This window comes from Protopterus annectens, chromosome 6.part0 (genome assembly GCF_019279795.1).
Source record: "Protopterus annectens isolate FY-2018-M chromosome 6.part0, PAN1.0, whole genome shotgun sequence".
Classification (NCBI taxonomy): Eukaryota; Metazoa; Chordata; order Ceratodontiformes; family Protopteridae; genus Protopterus; species Protopterus annectens.
Window position 1 is genome coordinate 130031906 of NC_056737.1, and position 18914 is coordinate 130050819.

Here is an 18914-nt window from a genome sequence, read left to right on the forward strand (position 1 = left end):
TTAATTGGTACTACTAGGCTATTGATTTATGAGGATCTTGTGAATCCTAGCCTTACATTCAATGGTAGTTTTTAACCCTTATATTTTGCATACAAATAAAACAGAGGTGGGCTAAACACGGATAAGTTGGGACATTTGCATGTTTTTCCTGTCCATGAGAGATGCTCATAGATCTGCCTTTATGGCTGTTTGTCATTCAGTCTCACCCTCTACACATGTATACATAAAATCCCAACCAGTATCTTATATGGTATTTCCGAGATAATTGTTATTGATCTATCCTTTAAAGCTTTACATACACATTGCAGATAGCCTAAGTTTTTGCAACCTGTCTCTATTTCATTTGCAGTACTCTACCAAATATTATTTATTCCATTTGATTTTATGTGTGCAGGACTGGATATCATGTAAACACACAGAGTATCTGCTTATCCATGATTAATTACTTTCACCACATATAATCCTTACAACTTTCAAGATGCAACTATTGTCCAGTACCTTAATTGTAACATAAATATGTAATGTAATGTTTTGCAACTTAGTATTTATTATAAAAGCATATGAAATGTTCTTATCTATCTGCACCATAATTAACATCTATGGTTATTGGATTTTATCCATGTTTAACTTCTATTATTATTATTATTATTATTATTATTATTATTATTATTATTTAGTGGAGATTATCTCCTCTGGCCTATGCTGTAAATAGATTCTCATGCCCAGTAGGACCATCCCAGTTAACAAAAGAAAAATGAATAAATACACAAATAAGTAAAAAAAAAAATAAGTTGCTTTGACCGATGAATTATCTTGACAGAATTTTACTAGTCTGTGTCCCACTTCATTTTGTACTCCAAAGCCAAATCTGCCCATTATTCCAGTTGCAGTTTGGCTAACAACATTAGCAATCCAATCACCAATCACCTATGATGAATGAAACATCTTTTTTTGGTATTATTTCCAGAAGTTACTATCAAGCCTCATGAACCTGGTCAGCTTCATTTTCTTCAGCTTTTGGAGTTGGAGCATAGACTCATATCATAGTAAAGGTTAATGGCTTATCCTGTTATCTGACTGAGATTATTCCATCATTTTTTGGGCTGTAAAAGTGCAGTGGTTTTAACACCCTTTTATGGAAATTAATTTCTGCCACAACATTTTTGACTTTTTCTAATTTCTCCAAATCCTTTGGGTTTCTAATACCATGACAGGAATGGACCCCATTCCTAAGTCAAAATACGATTAACGTTCATGAAATTAGTATTGTTTCAATCTTTGATGCCAGCCAAACCTGCAATGTGCCCAGTAATGACTCCTTCTGCAATTTGTACAGAGTTACATGGATTGGTAACATATCTAAATATGATTGTAAATTCTTTTTATAAGACCTGTTGCTCCTACTACTATTGGAACTGTCTGGATATCTTTCTTCCATATTGCTCTCATTTCTTCCTGCAAATCCTGGTATTTTATGACTTTATGTCTCTCTGTACATGACACTATAGTCACTGGATGTGGCGATTTCAATGATCAATGCTACTTTTGTCTTCTTTTCTTGAACCACTATATCCGGTTTTCTGGCATCTATTTTTTGAACTGTTGGTAATGGGTGATCCCAGGTGATATAAACTTCATCATTTTCTATGATGCCTTGTGGCTCATGTTTCCAGTGTTTTTCAGCCACTTTGATACCATAATGTTTGCACAATCCTCAATGAAACAGTCTCACCACATTATTATGCCTTTCACTATATAGTCCTTCTGCCATCAGTGTGTCGTAACCAGCAACAAGGTGTGTGACTGTTTCCAATTCAGTTTTACAAAACTTACATTTGTCTGTTTCTCCCACATGTTCAATGGACATTGTAAACCAGCGTGTACATAGCCCACTATCTTGGGCTGCCAATATTAACCTTTCATTTCTTTGTTTGAATTTGCCTCTCCTTAACTATCCCACATTTGTTCTTGATTAACATGAGGCTCTTCCAGACGTTTTCTATACTTGCAACTATATTTATGTTTTTTACAAATTTCTTGCCTTCTCATCTGGTCCTTCACCTTATATTCTTTCTTTTATTTTTTTGGCACATTCAGTTGCTGCCTGTTTTTTACCTACTTCTGGTTTGATTTCCATTCCTGCTTGACATCAATATGCTTCTGCTAAATTAAGCAGATAAGTCATCTTAGATTTATTCTCCTCATGTTTCAAAACTTTCACTACATGTGGATCTTGTGAGGTCAGTAGATATGTGTGGAGTCCCATGACTGCAGATGTATACATGTAATCGATTTCAAGGAGGCCCATCCCTCCTTCGGAACGGGGAATATATTATCTTGGTATACACTGATTTTTATAAATCATTTGGTGAGCATGGAACATCCTTCTTGTTTTAATATCTAATCTATCCAACACTTTTTGGGGCCAGTCAGTCACTCCAAAACTGTACATTAGGACAGGAAGGGCAAATTGATTTATAGCTTGGATCTTGTTCCTAGATGTCAATGCTGTTCTCAGGATTAATTTAAGTCTTCTAAAGTATTCCTTACTAAGTTTTATTCACATTTGTTCATGTTATATTGCTGATCCTTCATTAATTCCCAAGTATTTAAACACTCCCTCTTGCTCAAGTTCTTTTATATCACATTCTTGTTCCAAACCAATCTTTTCCTGGTGTTGCAGTTTTCCTTTTTTAAAGGGTGCTTTTGCACATTTATCAAGACTAAATGACATTCTAATATCTGAAAAAGTTTTGACAACCTGCAGCTGTGCTTTCAGTTCCTCATCTGATGAGATATACAGTTTTAAATCATCACAAAGAGAAGATGAGAAGTCATTAGGCTTTGTTGTTTTCTTGGAGCCAAATTGTAGCCATAGCCTAAGATGTTAAGTAAACATTTTAATGGATTAATGAAAAAGCAGAATAGCAACAGTGACAGAGTCACCCTGGAATATCCCCCTTTGAATTTTTATCATTAATGGGATAATTATCTGTCCTTTATCGTGGCTTAATTGTAAAGTAATCTGCCATTGTTTCATGGTTACTGTAATGTAGTCAATCAGTGTAGGGTGTATCTTATACATTTTTAAGCACTCTTTTTATCCATGAATGTGGGACACTATCAAATGCTTTTTTGTAGTCAATCCATGCCATACTTAGATTCTTCCCCTTTTTACAGTTCTCCACTATAACCTTATTTAACAACAAATGATCCTTTGTTCAATATGACTTTCTTTTATTGCCCTTTTGTTCTAATGCCATAATTGAGTTTTCTTCTAAGTGAGTATAAACTCTATCGGCTTCAGTTCCCATGTATAGTTTACATGTCGACGGAAGGCAAGTTATTGGTCTATAATTTTTAGGGTAGATTGCAGGTTCACTCTTAAGTAAGAGCATTGTTTTCCTGTTGTTAGCCAGTGTGATGTCTGTTCAAGGTCCACATATAAATAGTTCTTACTCATGGCTAAATCCTTGTGCAAAGATGTTAATACTTTTAACCTAACGGTACTGCATCTAGGGTTTTCCAGTTAGAGGCTTTTCTTAACTTTGTTTCAATCTCCCTGGTTGTTATTTCATCCCATTTCATATCCTGTACCTTTAAACTTCTTATTCTTTCTTTTACTTCTTCTATCCATTTATAGGTTCATAGGTTCATAGATTCATACTAGGCTTTGTTATGTTTCACATGATCTTCATAGGTGCTTCTCCAAAATTGTATCTACTTCCTGTTTTTTGGGCAGTCTTTCAATTCCTTTTACCTTATTTCCCAATTCTCTATAACACTTTTTTTGGGTTATCAATAAATTGCTTATTTTGGACTTTTCTGTTATATTTATCTGTGTATCTTCTAAGTTTTTCTGCCTGTGCTGAAATTTTTAGTTTGTTATTTGTGATAGTGCATGATAGATCCTGATCTGTTCTAATACTGCACATTGCTTTTATCATATCTATCTTTCTTAGTATTTTTGTTGATCTATTTCCTCTTTTATAGTCTTCTAACAGTGACACTTCTTGTCTTAATTGCTTTATAGTTTTCTCTATTCGATACTTCAGTGTTGGTATTCAATTTCTCCCCTTCCTTACCCTCACTACCCCGTGATCTTGTGGTCAAACTTTATCAGTTATTAATTTAGCTGCACAGTAGTATATCCCCTGTTTATTTCTGTTATATCACATGGATCTCTATGGACAGTCCTAATTACTGCATTCCTTTGTTTTATCAGACTTCTGACTTTTTGGGTTTATTGACCTTCTACAGTCTATTTCTCTCATTGATCTTAATATATCTATCCATGTCCATTAAATCAAGCAATTCTTCTCTTAGCTCATTTTCTTCCAAACTGAGGGCATATCCCTTGTTTTCCATTTTCTATGGGCTTTCTATAGAAAGATCTATAGCATCTTCCTGTGGCACATTCTCTTCAATTTCATCCTGTGTCACTTGTTGCTCTGTCATATGGGAACTCACTAGCCTATCACTCCTCAACATTGACTGCATCAGAGGTTCCACAGTTTCCTGTTCCTTTCCTTGTAGTCTAGCTTCAAGTGAACATTTTTACTGGTTTCCTGTGGAAGGCTCCAAAATATCTTGATATGGCACCTGACCAATTGCTTCTTTTTGGACCAGTATAGAATATCTGATGATTATCTGGTATAAAATGAGGTCAATAATTTTTAAAATGTCAGTGTTTATTGTTCTTATCTCATACTTAACCACTTTAACTTTACCTTGGTTCACAGTTTTTACACTTCATGTTTCAGTGATGTATAGTTCTTTGTAACATCAAAGTTTCCTTTGATTCCTTAGAACCTCAGCAGATGGACAGACAGACAGCTGTAACTCAGCACTGCTCTTACTTACTCATCACTTTTACACAGTCTAATCTCTTAACCTACCACTAGCCTATTCTCCTCCACATAGGCTCATAGAGTCATAAGTACTTACTAAACAGTATTAATATAGTTGATTCAGACCTGTGGGTCTCATCTTCTGCTATTATTTTAATCTGTCTCTGCTTTATATATCAGTGTGAATACTTTATTAAGGAATTTTCAGTTTGACATATTATAGATTATTATACATGGTATTCTTATGATAAAGACACTGATTGTTGAAATGATCATTTTATAATAGTATATTTATACAATACTAATAAACTACCCTCATGACAAACAATCAATGCATATATTCCATTCACTCTGCCTTAGTTTCATTACATCAATCAGCCGAAATACATGTATATATTTCTCTAAGTATCTACCCTCAGCTGATATTTTGTGGAATATTGGCCCTCCAGAGATATCTTCCTTATATCCTGTGGTGTTCCATTATCCAGCCACCATCATACATCCTCAATAAAATGCTGTAACATTTCCTATAATAGTGTTTGTAGCTTGTCTAACTGCTTTCGGTAGTATACATAGTGAGACCAGTGTAATTTATATACCCTGCTAGCAACCTCTCACTACTATAACTCTTCCCTGTGTGTCCCTCAATTGTTCCTCAATTTTTACCATTATACCCTTTTTTAATAAATTTTTAGACTCCCTCCTTTTAGTCTGTTTCTATTCAAGCCAAGAAAAAAAAACCTTCTACTTTTCTTTACAAAAGTTTCATGTTCTCTATGACTGAGGTATATTTCCTGTAACCACAATACATGAGAAAAATGTGTAATTGCAGCTTAGAAAACAGTTATCCACACCTCAATGGAACTCCAGAAGACAGGAAACAGTTGATGGGCTTAACACAGTTTTAATGCAGAAAGAAGAAAGCACAACACATAAACGATACTCCTTAGAAATACGTTTTCATCCTCAACTTCATCAGATACAATCAAAAAACTAAATTACATAAAATACTTCAATTAAATATGAATTCACCAATAAAAACAGTGTATATCTAAAATTAACATTTCACAGGCTTTACCCACAATCCTTTTCATCTCCACTATCATAAATAACTTCATTTACAACAACAATTCTACACTTTAAACATTCTTTTTAATACAATTCATGATATAAAATAAACCCTGTAACTGCATACATCGATAATTGTTAAAACAACATCTGTCCTTAAGGGTATAAATCATAAAAATATTTGATATATAAGTTAATAAAATTCATTAAATGTTATCTGTGCATCCTCTATTGGCTGTAAAACTCACAACTGCTTTACATTTAAAATAATTACAGAATCTCATTATGCAGGGAATCAGCACAATAAAATGCGACATTTGTATAAGCTTTTGTAAGTGTTATAATCTTGTCACTCTCAGCTTTAAAACTGGGGCCAGGGACAAACCATCATTTAGACCAGGGAACCTACTGGCTTCTAAAAAAAATCTGCCAGTAAAGTTCCCTGTATTCAATTCTGGTCTCCCACATACCACCCCTCATATTTCTTGGGACCACCTCAAGTACAAAAAAACTAAACTTTCCTTTTCCACATTCTATACTATGCTTATAAAGTGTATTGTTAACATATCTGTTACCTATGGCATTCAAATGTACATATACTCTCCTTTTCAGCTTCCTCTCGGTTTTTCCTACATAGACTGCCTTGCAGTCACATAAGGCAAGATATACAACCCCGCTGGTCTCAAAATTACTGTAGCTCCTTCCCATAAGGGTTCTATTTCTGGAATCCAGGTGGACTAGTTCAGTATGCATCATGAAAGGGCATTGCGCACATCTCCCACATTTGAATGCCCCTTTCATGTTTCTGGTTCCACCCCCCTTACTGTCATAGTGTCCTTCCAAAACACTTTTGATACTTGTTCCCTTCCTATAGACACATTTAAAAGGGGGTTTAAAGTCTAATTTAAGGTCACTAATTCTACTGAACCTAGTCCATTCTCTTTCGATGGTTCTACATACGTCATTGGTATCCCCACTAAAATCAGTGATGAATGCCAAACCAAAGTTCCCCTTCATTCTTATTTTCTTTACAAGATGTCCAGTAAATATTTCCTTTGCTGTAGCTTTTTTAAAAGGTCAATGTTTACTATCCAGACACATTGGCTCCACTCACTTTCAGTCCTGCAAAACTTATCAAGAAAGTTAGATCACCTTTGAAGAGCAACGAAGATGTGCCAGTCTGTACAAAGTTCACTCTGAAGCCTGCTGACAAATGTGACAACAGAATGGAATGCAGTGGTTATTTTCTCATTGATACTTATGGATCTGAATGGTTTTAAAATATTTTCCAGTGTGCATTTTTTAGATTTTAGTTATTGTTAACAAGCTCTTGCATTTACAACTTTCCATCAGTCAGTGATTTCAGTATGTTATTTTTGTGAATGTTGCTAGCCAATCAATTTTTAATCAATATATTTAGCTCATTAATTTTGTATACATTCATAGGCTTGTGCATGCATTACCAGAACTAACTTTACAGAATATTGTCTATTCGTTTTTATTGTATATTTATTTCCTTCTTAATTCATCAATCATTTACTTAGCTCCCCCTAACTTCTACACTATTATATTACCATTACTGAAAGCAGCATGATAACAATTTGCAGTTTTAAAATTGTGACTTTTATCTGATATCTTATAGTTTAGGGCTCCACTGGATTAAACATAAATTTTAATTTCAAATACAATTTTGACTTACACTACTTATATTATTGTGTTTCTGTTTTAAGCTAGTTATTTTATCTGTAGTGTACTCTGATTTCAATTATTTTAAAGTGTCATTCCATTTTAAGGTGATCACATCCTTTGTCATATAAACTTTGTTCCTTTTTTAAAATGGTGTCCTCATTCAATGTTCCCAATGCATTATTTTTATGGAGTCTTCCACTTTTTGAAAACTGATTAATCTCCTTTGTTTTATCCATTATTTTCTTAAAAGTGCTTTGCAGGAAATCTCATCACTGATGTTTCTGTTGCTTGCTTTCCTAAATGTGTTGACTGATTTATTGTGCCACCATCACCTTACCCTGCCTCCGGCTGTTTTCTCTTTACCATTTCACCCTATGCCTGCTGACAGTCCATGTAGATGCTTATTACAAAGAATTAAAGAAAATAAGTAAAGAAAGATGCAAGAACTTGAAACAGTTGAATTTTTCACAGAATCTTATGGAAGGCAGAAAAGCATTTCTGTTAGTTCACATTTGCAATGAGATGCCATTATCCACACAATCTGTTATGTCTCCACCCTTTAAGATTGTTCTCTTCCTCCACAAAATATAAAGAGTTTCCTCTTTAGCTGCTATGTTTGCAGTTAAATCATTATAGATCTCTGCTGCTTTCTCATTTTCAAATTGGAAATATTGGGTCATAAAATCTTTACAATCCTTCCCATTAGTTTGTACTACTGAAAACCTGAAATATCACAGCATGACATATCCTTGGATTTAGTTAGTTTCTGTGCCATGTGTTTATATTTTAATTCCTGATCCCCCATTTTCTTTCATCCCATTTTCAGCAGTTTACATATCTCCTATTTCCTTCGAATGCCTGGTTAAAAAATCTCCTTCCTGCAGCTTTCTGTTATTTGTCTCTATATATTCCAACAGAGAAACTCTTATCTTTAAAATCTCTGAATACATTTGTTCAATGTTTCTCTATAGAGTGACAACAGTTTTTCTCCTTCTGCTGCTGTAACCATCTACTTTTCCCAGCTCTGCTTTACCATACTGCTTTGAGTCTCCTGAGTTTTCAGTTATGTTCCCTTTTATTTTACATTTTCATTTCCTTGCTAACCTTCTAGATGTCATAGATGCTTCATCGTGCAATTTCTTTTATCAATTTGCAGTAGTTTGCAGGCTTCTTCTAATTTAAACTATTCACTCCTCAAAGCTCTATTTGAGTTCCTTGCACTGCTAGTACTATCTTGGAACTCAACCCACGATGTCTTCTTGGCAAACATTGTGGAGTACCTTGTCTGGTGGACCATTTCCATCTGATATTTCTACTTGCTCTTCTTGAGGGATGCTATGCAATATAGCTCATAGCTTCACAGAGATACACAAGTGCATATTAGCATTAGAGTAAGAGGGTCTGAGGTAATTAATTGTGATGAGATTTTACATTAACAGTGTACATATCACCGGATTTCGAATTAGTGTAATGGAATGGATACAAGTGAAATATGCATGTTTGCCTCATGTAACTGCTGTTAGAATCACAGAGTAACTTCTAAGACAGGGGTGTCCAACCTTTTGGCTTGCTGGGGCCGCATTGATTGAACAGAAATTGTCTTGGAGTCACATATAAAATATATAATATAGTTAACTCTTTTGCTGCTGCGGATGACCAAAGTCGACCTCCTGGCTGTGCTGCAGGTGCATTCGAACAATGAATAAATGTAATAAATACCAAATATTTGCCTTAAAATACTAATTATTCTAATTCTAATTCTCTAATCTAACAGTTAACTCTAACATCTTAGTTTATATATATATATATATATATATATATATATATATATATATATATATATATATTTTTTTTTTTTTTTTACAACTACAGCACTAGCATTTCTCACTGGGAAAACCACTCCAGCAGTCCAACTATGTAAAATGTCAACATAAGCAGTCCTACAATGCTATAATCCACAAAAATAAGCCAACAAGTTTGCAATAAAGTAAAGAATTTACATTACTGACTTAATAAAACAATTCTGAATACGCTACAAGAGGGTCTCACCCAAACAAATGACTGGTGCCAGAAACATGGCCTCAAGCTAAATGCCAAAAATGCATCATCCCCTTTGGAGAGAGTGATGTCCCCACAAATTAGCACATTAATAGCAATGTTGTAAGCACACAATCAGTCGTGAGGTGCTTGGGAACCCAGGTTGATAGAAACCTAACTTTTGACCACTATGTTGTCTTCATTGTACAGAAAGCTTTTTACATGGCCCACCTCATTAGTAAGGGTATTTCATCCAGGTACAAGGAGGTCATAACATCCCTGTATTCTTCCTTTATAAGAGCCATTACTGAGTGCAAACCCCCTTTTGGCATGTGCCTCAGCAAAACACCCTGCTAAATGACAGACTACAACCATTTCTGACAAAAAAGATCAAAGCACTTAGTTATCCAAACAGACTAAAAAGCTTCTTGTTTTCCTGCTTTCCTCTCTCACTGGCTCCTATAAATTTTATCACTGGCTTGCTTTCCAGGCTAAGAAAGATCCTGCCTTAAGAGACTTCCTCCAACTCAGAAATACTGGTTATACTTAAAATGCTCACTACAAAGACCACAGCCCTCACTGCAACATAAGCAAGTCAGTTTGTATGAACAACTTCTTGACACAAAAACTTCAACTTCTGTAAAAAGCTTCTCTCATTATCAAACAATGTAGCAACATGGCAACTGGATGGATAAATGTACTCCTTGGGTAAGAAGCATAGCCTTCATCAAACCAGTTGGAAAATCCACATACTAAACTTTCCTAGCTGGATGGCTAAGATCTAATATTGGTTACTCAAGTCTACTTGCCCAAGAGGAGGGGCCTATTTAACTAAGAATTCTATTTGCAAAACTGTATTCAGTATACATATTAAATCTCTCTCTCTTTCACACACTCTCACACTCACAAAAGGAGCCCCTACTTGTAAAATAGGCATCCTCAGTAATCAAATGCCACATACTCACTATATGAAAGTGTGTGGAAGTCAAAATATTTGAAAAAAAAAATCATACTAGAGATGGACTCATCCATGCAATTTCCCACCATCAAAAGGACCATCAATAAATTAGCAAACAACTGCTCAGCAAAAAGTAAATAAATAAGAAATCCATAAACTCTTTAAGATCATACTACATACTGGAGTAAACATATAACTTCCTTCCAATCTAAAGCCATTTGACATTCATTGACATTCAGACATTTTAATTTGTGCAGAAGTTATTCACAGACTGACAGTTTACTGAGCTGTCGCATTAGCACTCTTTGCTTTCGTCCAAACCAATGAAGCATAACTGTCAATTCTAAAAGAATTAAAGTAGCTTAATAAGAAGGTTCAAAACGAACAAGCAGCAAATAAAAAGGTAGACTCCACAGCTTCCAAAACAAACTTTATTGTGTATTTTGTTGATTTTACTGCAACTGCTATTTTTGTGTGGTGTACTTGGCTGTTTTTATTCATTTCTGTGGCTGGGCTGTACTGAGTCGAACGGACTGCACAGTACAATAAAGTTTGCTTTAGAAGCTGTAGAGTCTACCTTTTTACTTAATAAGAAGGTTATTTGCAAGGCTACATGGCAGTTTATATTGAAAATAAGCAGAGATATTAAAAAGGCTCTGTTTCTCGTAATTATGCTGAAAAGTCTTCCAAGGTAAGTACAACCTTCTGATTTAGTATGGAACTATACCTCTCAACCTTAGAGCAAGAAATCTGGACAAAGCGAAAAATAAAAGTGGGACATAGGCCCAAAAATAGTTATGCATCACAGACGCCATTGAAACAACTGTAGCTGCAAACATTATACATCATTTATAATCTTTCTATCCCCTCATTGTCAGTTAAGTATTATATGGCTCATTCAATCCTGCCTTCTTTTGCAATAAAGAAAACCATGCTTTGTAATGAGAAATGCATTAAAAATAATAAGTAAAACACATTGCATCCACATCCTGCAACTTCCTACCTGCAAACAATCATAGAGATTTCACTGAAACTAGGGCTGCTTATTTCCCCAGAATGACAGCTCTCCCTAATTAAGTCTAATGGTATACAATCTACCAGGATCTGGACTATCTGAAATAAATGAAATTATGCCCTGCAAATTGCAAGTGCACTTTGTTTAATTAAACTATATTTCTAAGCCCACTTACTGTATTTTTTCAGTAACATCCCAATATCCATTTCCAGGTCACTTTACAACAGATTGGCAGTGGTAGACTTGGCATCGTTCAGATCCCTACAGGACCACACTCACACTGCTAGCATTGTCCATTAAGTGTAAATATCCATGCACTGCAAATGGCAAGAAGCTATGTCTTAAAAATCTACTTTTGGCTTGCCTCGTACCCAAGTATCAAGTTTTGAAACAAAGAAACATTCTCCACAGTCTCTAAGTCTCTGTCTTTAATAATCATCTACTGTCGCTGCCCTCACAAAACAAACACACACATGCACATTAACACCCCCAACATTTAAAAGATGACATTGTGCCCACCTGATTTGCCAGTATTGATGAACCACCAACGCTATGTTTATTGTTGTCCAATCTACCACTGCTTAGAACCCACTAATGACAAAACAGTACTGGGTGCTTTTTTGTTTGTCAGAAAAATACAACTTTATATGCTACAGTCCCACAAAGTCAATCCACTACTGACCCATTAACCCTAGGCTACTGTCTCATTCTTACTCCCTGGAACTGCATTACCTTGGATGGCTACTTTTATTTCCTAAGCAAACGACACAAATTGGAAGATGAAGCAAAAATCCATACAGTTGAGAGTTATGATTTCATATTCGATACGACACTCTGTCAGGAAAGCTGCAATTTAATGAAAGTGTACTTTTAATGTACAATATATTTGTGAGCTAAATTACTTGTGTTCAGTAGGTAGAGTGATCATCATTAGCCTCTTTGTGCATGTGTCTCTGCCTGTCTGTTATGCACACATACACACAAACACTCTTCTTCTACTTTCACATGCACAAACATTCTGGTTTCATGCATGTACTCACTCACTCCATACTTGCCTGTTAATACAAGTAAGTGGTGTCCCTTTCAAAGGTAATGGCGGCAAATCCATACATGAGTTCCTCTTCAGCAAGAACACACACACACACACACACACACACACACACACACACACACACACACACACACACACACACACACACACATACACACACACACATTCTTTTGCATGAAATAGTAGCACGAACACACAGATCCATTGTTTTAGCTTAAAGCAATTAAACTGGCTTGAACTGCACAACTGTCTAACATATGCACTGAAAAACATAATACTGCCCTACTGTCCAGCAAAGGACCTCTGTTCTATAACAAATTTTTACTACTCACAAATAAGTCAAATAGTGTTGCAGGGGACTCAATCTACTCCCAATACATTGCTAAACTCTGGAATAGTAACCCCACACAAAGAAATCTCTCCGACAAACTCAATGATTTTAAACCACTGCTTAAACGACATCTTAACCAATCCTGGTCCTGCACATGCTCATCACCAGACTAAGTCTTTTGCTCACTGTATGATACTCCAAATACTCTCCTTAAACAGAATACACTCAACCTCTTACTGAAATGACAAAGCAATTTTTATACATAACTGCTGCCTGTACATTCCACTAAGTTACTCATGGGCTTTCTCTTTAGTAACTTCTACCTCTGTAAAATTTTAGAATGTATAAATAATTTGTAACTATTGTATATGCATAAATGTAAATAGAAATGTTTTTAACTGGAACTAAGTATAATGCAATGTAAACAAATGGAGATTTAATGGGTATTACCCAGTCGGACTTTCCTAGTAAACAGAGATAAATGAATAAATAAATAAATAAATTATTTTGAAAAATGTCTTAAAAGTAGAAGCAGGCATTCTGTCAAGTCATGGGAACCTAAATGATCAGCTGACCCATTAGTCATTCATCCTTCATCTTTTTATATCATCTATCTGATGTGGAACTTAATTAGATAAATGCAGCTTTAACTGTAAATCAATAAGAGTAAATGCTGATGAAGTGTTTCCATTTCATATACAATGCTGTCAAATGGTGTATGGGAAAAATGCAGAAGCATGATCACATATTTGGGCTTATGTTTAATGATCGAACAAAACTGTCATTGAACAGTCATTCATCATACATAGACCATTGAAAGTTCTTTCCCCTGAAAGGCCAAATGATCACAGATAAGTTAATCAAATGATCACAGTTGTCCAATATAAAGGGCATGGAACTAGTACATACTTACCAGTGATGTAGGGATAAGGAAACCCTTTCCCTACTGTAATGCAGTCTCGGAGTTGGTATATATAATTAGTGGGGGTGTGCAAGGAGCGCATACACAAACTCCAAGATTGCACTATAGTTGGGAAGTGTTAGGCTTCCTTATCCCTACACCACTGGTAGGTATGTATTAGTTCCATTCCCTTTATGTTGGCTAACTATGATCATTCAATGAACATATTTACGGTCATTTGGCCTTTCAAGGGAAGGAACGTTCGATGGTCTGTGCACAATGAATGGGTGTTCAATGAACGTTCCATTTGATCGCTAAACATAGACCCCTCATATTTAGCTGAAAAGGTCACATGGCCTGCAATTTAAGGCAGCAGGCCATATTTACAGCTTTATTTTCATAGCATTATTATGTTTGCAAATCCTTGCCCTTCACTTTCTATAAGTTTTTTATATATAAAATGTTTTACATGAAGACCAGATTGTAACATATATCACATTTTCTGAATTACAATTACATCTTTCTAGAGAATAAATACTTCTTTCTAAACTTTCAAAATGATATTTCACTGTTGCTGATAAATCTACACATCTTACAGAATCCAGATTCATAAGTTCCAGAATTTTCTTTGTAATTTATTTCCCTGCCCCTGTTTAAATAATTCCTTGATATTGTTATATTTCCTGTGAGAAAATAATGGCTTACTTCATATTATATTCTTTAAACCCTGACTTGACTGTACCATCCCCCAATTCATTTTTACTAACTGTTTCGAAACCTTGGGGTTGATACTGAACATGCTAAGGAAAATCCAATTTCTTCTTCTTTTCATTTTTCTCTTGTATGTCTTCCTCTAAAATTGGCATATAAATATTTGTTCTTTCTCATTCCAGGCAAACATGCATAGGACCATTTGTCCTGCGTTGCCTTACAAGGTTTTATATTCTTTTCAGCATCTTCTTCATTTTCCTATACACATTTTAAAACAGTTTTGCATCCCTTCTTATTCATTGTTTTCAAAAACAAAAACAATACTTCATGCAGGGGCCTTAATCAGGCTTTGCATGTAGGATTGCAGCATCCCCCTCATTTTTATTTTTTTCAGTGGCAGTACATACCAACATTTACCGACCTTAGCTGCAGCTTTCCTGCAGTAGTTCACAGTTCGACTGTTGCAGTCTAAATGTAGATACGTCCAATTATGTTACTGCAAATGCCACTGTAAAGTTCTATATAAATAGTTCTATATCGTGTTGTATGTGTGATTGCACTGTCTGTTCTGCCTGGCCGTGGTCATGATTGAAAAAAAAAAGCACTTGCCCAGTAAATACATGTTAAATAAATAAAATAAATAAACAACTGTGAACTGGTACTTCTCTTTATCACTTTCACCTGTCTGTCACTCATTCCATATACTGTACCAGGGTTTTAATTCTGTAAGTGCATCATGTGACGCTTTTTAGTGTTACTAAACAACACACATTGGTGTTTTCCTGTAAGCTCTATCTTCTTCATTTATTGGTGACCCAGTCTTCATTTCATCTGTTGCAATTAACCCTGTTAATTAGCAATGCAGAGATAAAGGGTGATAATTAGAACTAATCATTACCTTGGATTACCAGAGTTTATCTTTGTCCACTGACCCTCATCAAGTGATCCATTTCTTTGTTTATCTTCATGTATATGTATATCATCAATTCTACCTTCACCTACATCATTATATGTATATTCAGAGGTAATTATGATGTTCAGAATTATACATTTCAAATATCGATCACTTTCTGTGTCTTCAATGAAACAGTTGTAACACTAGTTTATTAATGACATTTACTCTGTGAGATTTGTTTACTAATGTGATGGTACCCAGTGCATAATACTTAAAAAATGTAAACATCTAAATCTAATTTAATTCCTTCTATACTGAAAATGTAATACAGCTGAATTTATGAAGTTAATGGGCTTTATATTATGAAGTCACATCATTAATAGAGGCATATGGATATGTTTATTCCACATGTAGTAGTAGAAATGCTTGCATGGCATATACAAACTAATTAATTTATGTGTGTCTTCTTTGCCTTATCCCCATAACCCTCTTACTTCTAGGATTCAGTTTTATGGTGCAATGAAGAGTCCTGTTGCAGACTGGAAGATGTCATTTCTTACTCAAAGACTAGAAAGCTGCAAGTCTGTGTTGATGCTGGCTGCAAGTATATCTAGCATGGCATACAGTGGAGACCAGCAGTACAGAATCAGCAACATCTGCAGAACTCTTAATGGTCACAAAAGTACTGTTTCATAGACAACCATAACGGAGGTCACTGACATGATGTTGTCTGTTACAGAAGTACTATATACTAAGGCAGGTGTTAAGACACAAGTTAAGTTATAATTTCAAATCTATACTAAGAAAAATGTTATCACTCTGCATACTGTCTTAGCACAGCAACAATATTTGACTGAAATGGTTACCTGCTAATACAGCTATAGAATGGAAAATATCTCAATTAGAATTTGGACTGTATTTTACACAGAGCAGCTAATTTACCACATAAAACCTTTTTATATCATTAAAACATAATAATGACTCAGCATTCTACCTTAACACTATTATTCATCTTATATTTGTGTGGAAGAGGCTTTTTAAAGCATTATTTTGGAAGTATTCAAGAAAGAATATATGTATGCCAGATTAACTAGAAGACAAGATCTCCAAACAAATTCATAGTAATTTCATGCTCTTTTTATCTGACACCAGCAAAAACAATCATGTAAACAACACAAGTATACCTGTAACATTCCAAGCTTTTGATTGGTTAACATTGTTGATAACCTCCTTCTGATTCTTCATATTCCTGTTTCTACTTCCCTTTGGGGACTATACCACTCTAGAGCATTCTGATAAAAAAAGACTCAAATACTGCACTGATACAGTGACATTCCTACCTCTGTACAAAAATTATGAGGAACAAGTTAATTATATTTAATAACTGTGTGTAACAGAATGAAAAAAGAATACAATGCATGGAAAAGGGAACAATGTATTTTCCTTGACACCTTGCATGATAATAGGAATACTATTACACCTAAAACAGTTCTTGTTCAGAACTTGATAAATACTTTAATGGTGTACTTAATTAATTTCACAAGACAGAGTGTTTCAGCTCCATGTTGCCAGAATGGAGTTGATCCAACATTGGTAGGCTGCTTTTCTCAAAAGCAGTAATTTCATTTTAGATGCCAGCAAACTATTACACATCACATATTACCCAAGATGCAACAGTCTCAGAGTTGATTATTAAGCAACAGAGATGTGGGGTGTAGCTCCACACATGGGAAAGGTCTAACAAGATTGCCTTAGAAGGGGAAAGTGTGTTATTGGCTCTCTCTGATACTATTATTTATCAGGATAACATAATTGCTGGACAATCCCAACCCTCATAATGGGTTTTGGTTCATAATACTTCATGGAGAAGTCTTAAAATCAATAGTTTAAATTCAGAATTAAATGTCTGTGTTGGACAAAATATAGCGTTCTTCCTGAGGTAATTTAATATACTGTCATATGAATTTGTTCTGGTTCATAATGCTTCTGTCCTGCCATTTCGTTGGTGTAAGCTTAACTGCTCTGTGGCAGGTAAATTATTTGAAACCTAAGCAACATATTGTCCCATTAGTGGCCTCTTCCTTGCTTTCAAAGTTACCTGCATCTATTTATGTTGCAGCTATCCATTTTGTGTGTATATGTACTGTTACATTTGCTGTTTATTTCTTTCTCATTGGTGCATTTATCTTCTGTACTGTGAATGATGAAACTTTTTTCGTTTCTATGATTTTGTATTTACTGTATTTTAATGTATATGCATAGACTGTTTACACCAATCTTTCCTCATGTAGCTTGCTTGTTATGAAGTACTGGATAAAGTACTTGTTTTTTAACTTCTTTCACTCCTTTATATTTGTGCATATTGTATATTGTGGAAAGATTTGTGTCTGAAAGGTGATCCAAAAGGATCAGCCCATCTGTTTCAACTGCAAGTATATTAAAGTTTTTTTCTTTAACAGAACACCAATTACAGTAATAACAGAAAGCAAATTAAGATGAAAAGCAAAGCACATTAAAACATAGGAAATATGAGCTAATCAAACAGAATAAAGTCTCCATATTAAATGAATATAGCTGGACAAATAAAGGGTTAAGAAATGAAGTCAATTAAGAATGATAAAATTATCTCCTGCTTTCAAAAGCCATTTCAAAAATAAAGATTTTAGGTTATGAGTTGAGGCCGACTAAAGAAAAACACTCCAGAAACCTCTGCAGCAGTAAGCTCCACACATGTGAGAAGCCTGAAAGTCAAAAGACCATATACAAGATTTTCAAGGATCATCTGGAATACCACCAGGAGCTCCTAAAAGCTGAGTACAAAAGCCCGAGCGGGTCATTGTGGCATGACCAGATCTTTTGGGTAAGTTGTGAATGGAGAGATAAGTTAACACAAGGAGCCTAGAAACAGTTCCTTAACAAAATGAAGCTAGTGCAGGCTATCAAAAACAGGTGCAATGATGTAGCAGTTAGTAGCCTTGCTACAGAGTTTTGTACAAACTGTAAATGGTCATGCTCAGTGTTAAGGAATCTTAAGAATGGGGTCTTACAGTAGTGCAGGAGTGGTGAGACCAAGGAATGAGCAGTTATTGAGAAGTCCATTTGAGTAAAAATGTGTTTAATCCTAGAAATATTTCACATATGGAAGCAAGAAAAATTTCACAGTGGCAGATATTTAGTTCTTTAGTATCAACCTGGAAGCCATGATTACACCTAGGTTATGCAATTTTTTGACAACTCAGACTTAGTGCCACTGTCTTGGCCTTTGTTTTTAGGGGTGTTGTGTTTCAGTCTGTTGTTTGTAAACCAAGAATGAATGGCTTCAAGAACATTCAGAATACTAGTTTGTAGTATTTGTCAGACATATACAGGTCCAAAGAAGTTTTGTTCAGGGAAAGGGTGCCAAGGCCC

The 18914-nt window shown here is 35.0% G+C and overlaps 1 protein-coding gene across 1 annotated transcript in view; it reads left to right on the forward strand.

The window, feature by feature from the left end:
• FOXG1 (forkhead box G1) overlaps window positions 1-17839 on the forward strand; it is a 68773-nt gene extending 50934 nt beyond the window's left edge. Inside the window, exon 2 of the mRNA XM_044073879.1 lies at window positions 16007-17839. The gene's annotated coding sequence lies outside the window, so the exon portion shown is untranslated. The remainder of the gene's footprint in view (window positions 1-16006) is intronic.
• Window positions 17840-18914: the final 1075 nt, after the last annotated feature.